The 10,520-nt window shown below is 33.4% G+C and overlaps 1 pseudogene; it reads left to right on the top strand.

The window, feature by feature from the left end:
• Positions 1 to 7,534: 7,534 nt before the first annotated feature.
• On the top strand, positions 7,535 to 9,925 carry LOC116117808 (annotated as a pseudogene).
• Positions 9,926 to 10,520: the final 595 nt, after the last annotated feature.

Genomic DNA, 10,520 nt, shown 5'->3' with positions numbered 1-10,520 from the left:
TCACATTCATCTCTCTTTTCATCGAATATAATTGATAATTATTTAATTTAACATGTATGCATTTTCTTATGATATCAGATCATAAATAACTCTCCAATTTTGGAAATATGAATTGATGGATCTACTAAAATATATTCGGGAGACTATAAAATCACTACTACTCAATTATATTCCTTCTGTTTTCATACTTTGTTGGTGCTTTGATAAATAAAGCAATAGAGGCAATGGTGGACCATAATTAACTTTGTATTCAAGAATATTATATTTGACTTCAAAATTATAAGTTTTATGGGCAATACTAAACTTAGAGCATCTCTAAAGGATACGACCATGGGCAGAACTAGCAATGAAACTTAGGAGGTCAAAGGTTAAAGTAACAATTAACATAAATATGAATAAAAATAAACATAAATATTTGTATTAATAAAATTCTCATTAACTAATACATCTATAATTGTGAGATTTTATCTTTTGAAAATATTGTATAATGATTTCATTATCAATATTATCAAATACATTCTTCTCTATATACATAATTAAATTATCATTCAACCATTAATCACTCATTTCATTTCACAAGCGATTCTTCACAACATTCATTATTGAAAATGCTCTCTCTACACTAACAGTGATAACCAGTAAAATCAATGATAATTTTATCAACAAATAGACTAACAGAAACACTCTATCATTCCTAGTTTCAACCATCACTCTTGAAAGATCTCCAATCTCATTCAATTCTATAAATTTAACATTAGAGTGTACATCCAAAATGTAAATATCAAATTGAGAATCAAGTGCTATAAGTTCTAAATTAGTAAAATCTTTTGGATAAAGTTCAGCAAGGCGCATCAATTTTTGCTTATCAAAAGCAACAGAATTTTCATTTGGACATAAGCATGCCAAACAAATAAGTCATTTAGTGATTACCTCATTGAAACGATTATTAAACTCTTGAAGCTGCATATCTAAGACATTATAAAATACTTCAATACGGTAATAATGAACGTTTGTGATACCTTTAGTCTTCCGTTGTGACCATCCTTGAATAAAAAATTTGTTATCCATATTTGGAATATCAATACAAGTTTGGCACAAAAAGAACAAACTTTGCTAAGTAAATTCTCCCATCCACTATCCCTCATTAATTATAAAGCTTGCTTACGAACTTTAACCAAATTCATAATATTTATAATATCTTGATCTTTTCTTTGTAGTGCTTAAGAAAATTCATTTGTAAAACTAAGTAAATCTTTCATTATAAATAGACTAAACACAATTAAATGATTGCATAAATTTCAATATATTATTAGAGAAAAATAGGGATTGGAGAGATGAAGTGAAGCACGCTAGACAAGAGAAAAAGTTGGGATGGGAAAAAAGGGGAAAATATATTATTAGAGAAATTGGTCAACTTGCAATGAGTCCCGCTTACCTAGGGGCGGATCTAGCCCCTTTGAGGCTAGGCCCAGGCCTACCCCCAAGTTTTTTTTTTTTTAAAAAAAAAAATTATTAATATATAGATCCACAAAAATTACTATTAATATATATACCTAGGCTTACCTTCGGATTTTAAAAAAATGAGAATTATTATACATATATCTAGGCCTACAAAAAACTTGCTATATATATACAACCCACATTATATTAAAAATTTAATACTCTCTCCACTCTTCTTCTTCTTCTTCATTGCTCTACCTGTTTTTTATGATTTTATCCTCAAAATTCTTTACTCTCTCATTCTCTTTTTCTCTTCCTTATACTATTCGATCTTAAAACTTTTGAAGATTGAAATTGTTGAAGCTTTCACTACTCAAGGTGTCATAATTAGCTCTGTTTTCTGTTTTATCAATTTTAGATATATGTATTGCTCATTTCAATTTAGTTTATTTTAGAGTTCAACTATGCTTTTTTTTTTTTTTTTTTTTTTTGTGGAGGTTTTTATTCTAATGAGGGGAAAAGATATGGATCTTGTGAGTTTATTTTGTGTTTTGTGTCTAAGAATGAATGCTTTCCAAATTAAAACCTTAATTATATTTTAAAGGACGTTATTCTTCATCCTTCACCACCACTTTTCTCATTTCAAACGTCACATTCTGCTATTCAAAATATTAAGAAATTTGAGTCTATCTATGTTTATATCAAGAAAATTCTCATTTTTATTGATTGATATTAAAGTCAAACAACGTTGACTTGATTTAGTTTTGGTTGACTTTAACTTAAGTTAGGTTTGGTCAAAGGCATAATTAATATTATAATCTTGGAAGTAAAAAAAAAAAAATAAAAAAAAAAAAAAAATAAAAGAAGGTTTTGCTCAAGGTTTACTTAACACATTTACTCACAATTTTGCTTCTCATGAATTTATTCAAGTAGGAAAGTCTTGGCTATTGCATTCTTTTCTCTCAGGTTCTTGATATTGTATTATTTTCTTTGCTAAGGTTGTGGATTTTTTAATTTACTAGTTATTTAGCAAATAATGATGGAGTTGCGGAGGCCCCCTCTCGATAAATTTTTGGATCCGCCACTACGCTTGCCCAATTACAATTATTACATTGGGATTACGAGATTTGTGAGATTGAATTGTGAGTCAAATTTTATTGAAGTTTTATTTTCCCCTATTACAAAAAATTATGGTATCACAAGGTATGACATCAACAATACGATAAGTAGCACGTGCATGTCATATAAAAATTTAATAATACTTGTTTATTAATTATTAAGATAAAAAAAGAAAAAAAAGAAAAAAAAAAACAATCATTGGATGCCTGATGATAAAAGAGCAAAGGAGGATCTAAGTTATATGGTATCCTGAGTAATTCGAGTCTCTCACGGTTGCTAAATAGAGTAACCACTGTCCACTGGAGCTTGTATCCAACTGGTAGTTCCAGGGCCGGGGTGGAATAATCGAGTAACATATAAACATGAACTTGTGCAATGGTGGTGCGGTATTGCCATTATATTCTATATTTTTGACACCTAATAACTTAACCGTGTCATCAGCAAACCCATATTGTGAGAATACTTAAAAGTAAATATTCGATCAATTTATGCTTAATAGTGTCAATCTGTAATTAGAATCCTCCAAGTAGACCAGATTCAAAGAAGTATTTTTAACTTTAATAATTAAGTATTATCTTACAGTCCACAAAATTGTCTCATATAGCTTGGAACCACCATTTAAGCCTACTTTAGAGATTTATGGATAAAAAATTGAAAAAGTAAAATAGATACACAATTAAAATCAAATATTAAAAATTTATGATCAATTAAAAGATAATATGTGGAAATACTACTTGAATAAAAAGAAACGTTAACATTTTCACCAATGAAATGTGATTAGTGAAGTCAAAATTAGTACTATAAAAAAATTAAGAGTATTTTAAACTCTACATTTTTTTTTTTTTGTAAAAATTGGTAACTAATAAAGACAAAGTATTACTTTTAGTTCTACTGACTTAACTTCAGTAACGTTTTTGTCAATATCATTAGCAAACTTTGGGGACCAAATGTTACTAAATATAGAGAGAAAGACTTTGTCACCTTAAGGTTCAATAAACTTTCTAGGTCCTGTAATTAAAAACACTTGATTTACCCCTCTTGAATTTGATAACTTGAACGTAATCTGTTAATTGGGACAGTTTTATTGTTTATAGATAAAAATAACTCTTTATTTGTGATATTTTCCTCAGTTTTAAAAGCTAGATTCTATCCCTAATGTCTATGTTTTCTAATGTTTGTTACAATCAGAGGGGCTATATTCCAATACTTAAACTGCAGGACATGCACATGGTATACCTAAACTAGAGGGATAAAAATTAACTCCTAAAATATAAGATTAAGTTATTTAGGTAAACCTGAGGACGAAATTGTTATTATACCTATATTTAACTCATTGAAACACGAAAAGTCAAACCATTCAAGAAATTAAAAATTCTCCTGAAGTTTGGGTAAAAACTTTAGTCTATAGATATGTAGTAACATTTTGGGCCCTGTTATAGCAAACCTCACTACCTCAGGGACAACACGTTACCTGGACAAAATTTTAACTAAAATGTAATCATAGACAAACCTCAGGGCTAAACATATGTTTCAGAATCTCCATTCACAAGTCATTCTGGGTAATAATTAGACCGAGGTTTGCGAGAGGCCAGATGGTGCATTTACAGCCATGAGAGCAACCAATAAATAAATGTAGTAAAGTGAAATGACACCCCATTTCAAGTGGGAGAAGTTGGGGCGGTCAAATAATCAAATTGTGGTGGTGATCTGAGAGTACTTACAAGAGAGGTAGCTGAGTTTGAGACTGAGAAGTGAATATACATTACACTGCATACATTGGTGAGCAGTGGCTGTGGCTAGCTGGATGTGATCATGGAGGTGGTGGAGAACAGCAAGTGATATTCAAAGGGTATATCGAGAGAGCACCAAAGGAGACAGACATGGAACTCAAGGTTAACAAAATTCAATCAAGCACCAAAAGGTTCTACAGCTTTCTGGTCAAGAATTTGTATCTTTCTTGTGACCCTACATGAGAGCCCATGCGTCAGGGCTTGGCGTCTCATACTCCTTATGTCCCTGTCAGGTAATTACTATTTAATTATATCTTCAAAGTCTTTTTTCTTTTTTTTAAATGAATTGGGCAATGAGCTTATTAATTAGTTGATGATGAGTATGAATAGGTGATTCAAGATTTGGTTGTCAAAGGTTGTGGATCTGATAACCCCGATTCAAGCCTGGAGATATAATTTCTGGTGTTTACTGGTGGGAAGAATACATTGCTTTAGAATACTGAGCAGCTGAGCAAAATTCAACCTGATGATCAACATCCCTCTCTTATCATTGGTCTCTTGGTACGGTAGTTTCCTGGTTTTAATCTTGGTGTTCTGTTCATTTCTTTGATTTTTACAAATGTCACTGAGAATTTTGTGTGTTGCATATAACGATATTATGAAGCTGACAATTGGTATGTTAGTGTGGATGGATGGGAATGGAATCAAAGGTGGCCAGGAATCGGATTACGTTGTTTTGCTTGTAATAAGGAATTAACGGAATGAATAAAATTGGTGGGTTTGGAAGAAAATACCATATGATAAGATTCAATGTTGTTCTTTGAAGGAATCTCAAATATACGTAGATATCCATATCAGCCTACCAAAGACAATAAGATTCAGTGTTTATCTTTGAACAATAAGCGTGGTTTCAATTGCTGTACCGTTGATATGGTATTATTCATCTTATATCATAAACTTTCTCTGTATCTTAAACACTCTATTTGTGGTTCTCTTTCTTTGGTTTTATTCATCAAAGTCATGAACTTGTACTGAAGTAGTAGACTAATTCTGATACAGGGATGCTGGTTTTACTGCTTAGTGGATTTTATGGGTTTGCGCCCCTAAAAAAGGTGAATGTTTTGTCTCTGGGCTGCTGGAGCTGTTGGGCAGCTTGTTGGGCAGCTTGCTAAGTTGCATGTGCTATAGTGATTTGAAGTGCGCGGAAGTAGCAAAAGGTAAGTCTCTTAGGTACATTTGGGCTACTATGGTAGTACCATAAAAAATGGTCTGATGAAAAGTCTCCGTGAGGTGTTTTAGGTTGATCTTTTAAAGAATAAGCTTGGTTTGATGAAGCTTTTAACTAAGGAAGAACTGGACCTGGATGCAGCTTTGAAAAGGTCAGTAATAAGTTTGTAAACACACAAAAGATGAAGAACTCCTTCTGTTGTCACAGCTGATGAGGTTCGATCAATTTAAGAAATTGTGCATTCTTTGGGAACTATCTGTTGATATTCATAGTGTGAGATGTCAAGTGTGTTAAATTCAGCTCACTGGTTTAAAAGTAATTTGGGTGGATACATTGTGTGATTTTCACACTATTAATGGAAGAAACTGTGTTTTCATAACACAATGTTCAAACTTTTTCCAAAAAATCTTGTTGTGTCTGTTGTAGTCCCTGAAATGTGATTAGATTTATCATCTTAAGCAAAAGAGGAGAAAGGAATGCGAATTATTGGTTTATTTTGGGTGCTTTGCATTGAAAGTCAAGTAGTTGACAGTTTCTTCTAGGAGAATAAGTTCAGTAGCAGAGTGGCTTTCCTTTAATCTTTCTATGTAATGTTCACTGTTGATTTTTCTGCTATGTTCACCATGCTATGCGATATATTTAGAAGTAGTTCAAACTACTGCATTGCATCCTGACATTTTTCCTTCCGAAAATAAAAAAAAATATCTTGTTTTAAAGGGGCTTGAGAATGAAATTCTCTTAGAAAAGATGTACAAACACTGATCTTGAAGCTCTGCCTTGAATTCATGATGTTTTAGGCAAGACGCAAATGAATATTATTCTTTGTTGTGTTGGATTCCATGATTAATCAATATATTTCTTCAAAATTCCTCCCCTATTGTGCTTCATTCCTGTAAGCAATAACTGCATAGACAACTTACTGACATATTTTCCCCTGTAAAAAACAGGTGCTTTCCCACAAGGCATGACATCTACTTTGTAATGTGGGTGGGGGAAACACTTGACACGGCATGAGTAACATGAGGGTCCATGGCCGAGTTGCAGTTGTGGGATGGTGTCTCTGCATAGCTACGGTGATCCCAAGGGATTCACACCTGTTCAATCTCGTACCGAAGCGCATTACTATGAAAGGATTCTTGCAGAGTGATTACGTGCACTTATATCCCAGTTCCTGGAACATGTTATCAGCATTACAGCAAGGCAAGACGTTTACATTCGAAACATGAATGAAGGTTTGGAAAGTGCTCCAGCTGCTTTTGCTGGATTATTTTCTGGCAAAAATGTGGGGAAGCAGGTTGTGTGTGGGCAGGGAATGATATTTCTCACTTAACATGGCTGTACCATGTTGCGACAATTTTATTTTCGTCGCCAAATGCATGTTTCGGATATATTTAGAGCTTTTAGCCATTCATTCTACGGAAAAATGTAAAGGACTCATCACTGCTTTCTTATCTTGTCTTCAAATCTTTTTTCAAGTTACTTGGTTGGCAAGAGATTAATATATTTCCCTTCATCAACCAATATATCTTCTAGCTTTATCGAATCGGGGTATCAATACGGGTCATTTCTTTCAAAATGGATATACAAATACCCATACAAAAGGTAACATAACAGATCTTAACCTCGAATAATACAGTGTATCCTTAACCCATCAATAAAGTTCAAATAATAAATTAAAGGATAAAATTTTATAATTTTCTTCAGTTAAAAGGTACCTGGCTGTTTTACAAAGTTCATTAACTATGGATTCAATTATTTCACTTCGCTAGCGAATGAACCTGAGTCAATTTTAAGCTTTGTGTTCATCCAAAAGATACAGACATAAATCTCCTTTTTAAGTATGAGATTTCACACTTAGTAGTTGCTTGTCATGTCAGCTTAATTGCACCAAGTCAAAGGGAAATAGGATGAAACAGTTTTACATTATGTTTAAAGGAAAGTTGAGGTTGACTTATAATAACTGATTCACATGCGCATGTGTCAAAATAGTTATCCACTATCTTGAAAAGCAGGTTAATGATTGTTAATGGTAGCTGCAGTGCTGGAATGAAGGAGAAGATGGAAGAAGAAGCAAAAGAGAAGATGGTGAGTAATAAGCAGATAGTTTTGAAAGAGTATGTAAAAGGGTACCCAAAAGAGAGTGATTTTGTGTTGAAATCTTGTTTGAGTAGCTGCAGCCTTCCAACCGGATGCAGTGAAGAAGCTGTTCTTGTGAAGAACCTCTACCTGGCTTGTGATCCTTACATGCGCCACCGCATGTTGATGAATGTTTTTCATCCTGGCACAATCATTCATTCCTTCACCCCTGGTTCTGTAAGTTTTGACTGTACGAGGAAATTTTATTGAAAAGAAAAAGAATGATACATTTAATCATAGGACGTAATAAGCCTTATCCCTCGAACACATTCCATGTTACATATTTCAATTTGATTAAAGCATGTTAAACCCTCTTTAGTTTCATAAAATTCTGTGAAGAGACTCAATCAGCCTTGTTTTTCCTCCTTCTGTTGGCTTGGTATTTCAGGTTCTTGTGGGGTATCGTGTGGCTAAGATCATGGAGTCCACACATCCAGACTTCAAGGAAGGTGAGTTTGTTTGGGGATTTACTGGATGGGAAGAATACTCTATCAACACAAAAAGCCTAACCAAAATCAGATACACTGATGTGCCTTTGTCATACCATGCAGGCATTCTAGGTATGTTTAACTTTCTGATGCAGACAACATTATAAAGGGATTATTATTTGATTCATTTGATTAATAGACTCAAGTGAGTTTTGCAATTGTCGGTATTCGTGATGATCAATGAGTTTTGTTTCTTCAATTTCTTAGGTATTCTCAGAATCAATAGGCTATTGAATTTATCCCTCTTATACACTGCATCACTTTCCTTTTATACCAGCTTATGCACTCTTTTAAGTCATTGCAAAGTGGATATTGTATCTGTTCCTGTTTATCAAGTGATTGATATCATTTTCTTTAATTTCTGAATCAACTTAGTCTACCACCATGTCCTTTTTTCATCTTGTTATAGGGATGCCAGGGATCACTGCTTATTCTGGTTTCTTCAATATATGTTACCCTAGGAAAGGAGAAACTGTCTATGTTTCTTCAGCATCCAGAGGAGTAGGCCAGCTTGTTGGGCAATTTGCTAAGATGGCAGGCTGTTATGTGGTTGGAAGTGCTGGCACTAAAGAGAAGGTAATGAATGCCTTTAATTAGGCTTGGCATCAATGCAATGAATCAGCATATCTAACTAGTTAATCTGACATGACCAAAAAACTTCAGGTTGATCTTGCAAAGAGCAAATTTGGATTCGATGACGCCTTCAACTACAAAGAGGAACTTGATTTAGGCACAACCTTAAAAAGGTTAGCAAAGTGCATGTTCAGTTTCCAAAATCTCAGTGCGAACTTATTGATATAACCCAGTGGGCAAATTCTCCATCTCCAAGGAAAACCAGTTTGATTTCCTATCAGAAAAACTCCCAATTCCACTTTTAGGGCTTTCACTCTGACATAAAATTCTTGTTTTGACAATTCAAAAGTAGGAGAGGGTTTTTTACCAATGGATTGACCTTCAAAATCAGTATATTATGAATTTTTTTCCCTACCAAAGCCTTGGATTTCTAAATTCTCGTAGGCCTCCCTCGGAATTACTTCCAAAGCTTGTTAAACAATTTTTATGGCTTCTGTCATTTCACCCATTCCTTGTAGCACTCATTCGAGTCTCGACGCTCGTAGCATTACCACAATATTATTTGAACTGAAAGAATGATTGAAACTCTCATATACTCCTGTGTTTGTGTTCTGTGACATAGGTACTTCCTTGAAAGCATCGACATTTACTTCGATAATGTTAGGTGGTAAAATGCTCGATGAAGTACAGTACTTCTACACATGAAGCCTCATGGCAGGATTGCAGCTTGTGGAATGATTTCCCAGTACAATCTTGCTAAGGAAGAAGGTTTACACTACATGTTCAGCCTCATCATAAAGCGCTTCGCGATGAAAGGCTTTCTGGAAACAGATTTCAGACACTTGTACCCAGAATACCTTGAGTTCATTATCAGATATTTGGAGGAAGGGAAGCTAGTTTATGTGGAAGACATAGCTGAAGGCCTTGAAAAGACTGCAGCTGCTCTAGTTGGAATTTTCTATGGCCACAATGTTGGTAAACAAATCATTTGTCTCTTGTGAGTCCAATTGATTTGTTCTTCCCTCAGTACTCCAAGTTAAATCCAGAGGATCCTTCTTTTAGCAGAACAATCAACATTGTGTTTATGTGATAAACTATGATGTAGCTAGGTAGAAATAAAGCAGTTGTATGCCTCCATTTGTATTGAATCAGATGTTATGATGTAGCTAGGTCCTGTTCTTAGTGCCAAAATCTTTACAATATTGTATAAAACATCAACCATATTACAAACCAATACATTAATATTCTCAATAGTGGAGCTTTTAAAAGGGTAACCCGTCTGTGAATATTAATTCTAATTCTCAAAATATGTCTCTGTTTAAGATAAAATGACTCTAAAATTAGCTGAAATATGTTAAGACTTGGTAGTTTAGCATGGTCTTAAACTGTTCAAGTCTAATATAATATTTGGATAGTTTAACTAACATTATAGTTTAAAGATCATTTTTTTTTTTTATTTTTTTTTTATTTTTTATGTTTCATTAAAAATATAATTGGTAAATCACCTGATTTTAGGCATTTACATATAATTTTTGAGATATTTTGAATATGTGAAGAGTAGATATTTATAATAAGTTCTTCCTTCTAAGGATATTATTATCTCTCATCATCAACGAATGAGAGTTTGAACTTAGATTATACGTCAGGATCCATTCAACCAAATAGATGTAATTAGGTGACCGCTAAAAGCAAATCTGCGGACTAGAAGAGCGTATTAACAAAGCTTTAATCTTTCAAAAGATTGAAGACTAATCAGGCAAAATGTGAAAAGAGATGGTGGAAATATAGGGCACCACTAATAAATGA

This window comes from Pistacia vera, unplaced genomic scaffold, assembly GCF_008641045.1.
Source record: "Pistacia vera cultivar Batoury unplaced genomic scaffold, PisVer_v2 Contig822, whole genome shotgun sequence".
Lineage (NCBI taxonomy): Eukaryota > Viridiplantae > Streptophyta > Magnoliopsida > Sapindales > Anacardiaceae > Pistacia > Pistacia vera.
The sequence above is the reverse complement of the archived record's forward strand: the minus strand, read 5'-3'. Positions and strand labels throughout refer to the sequence as shown.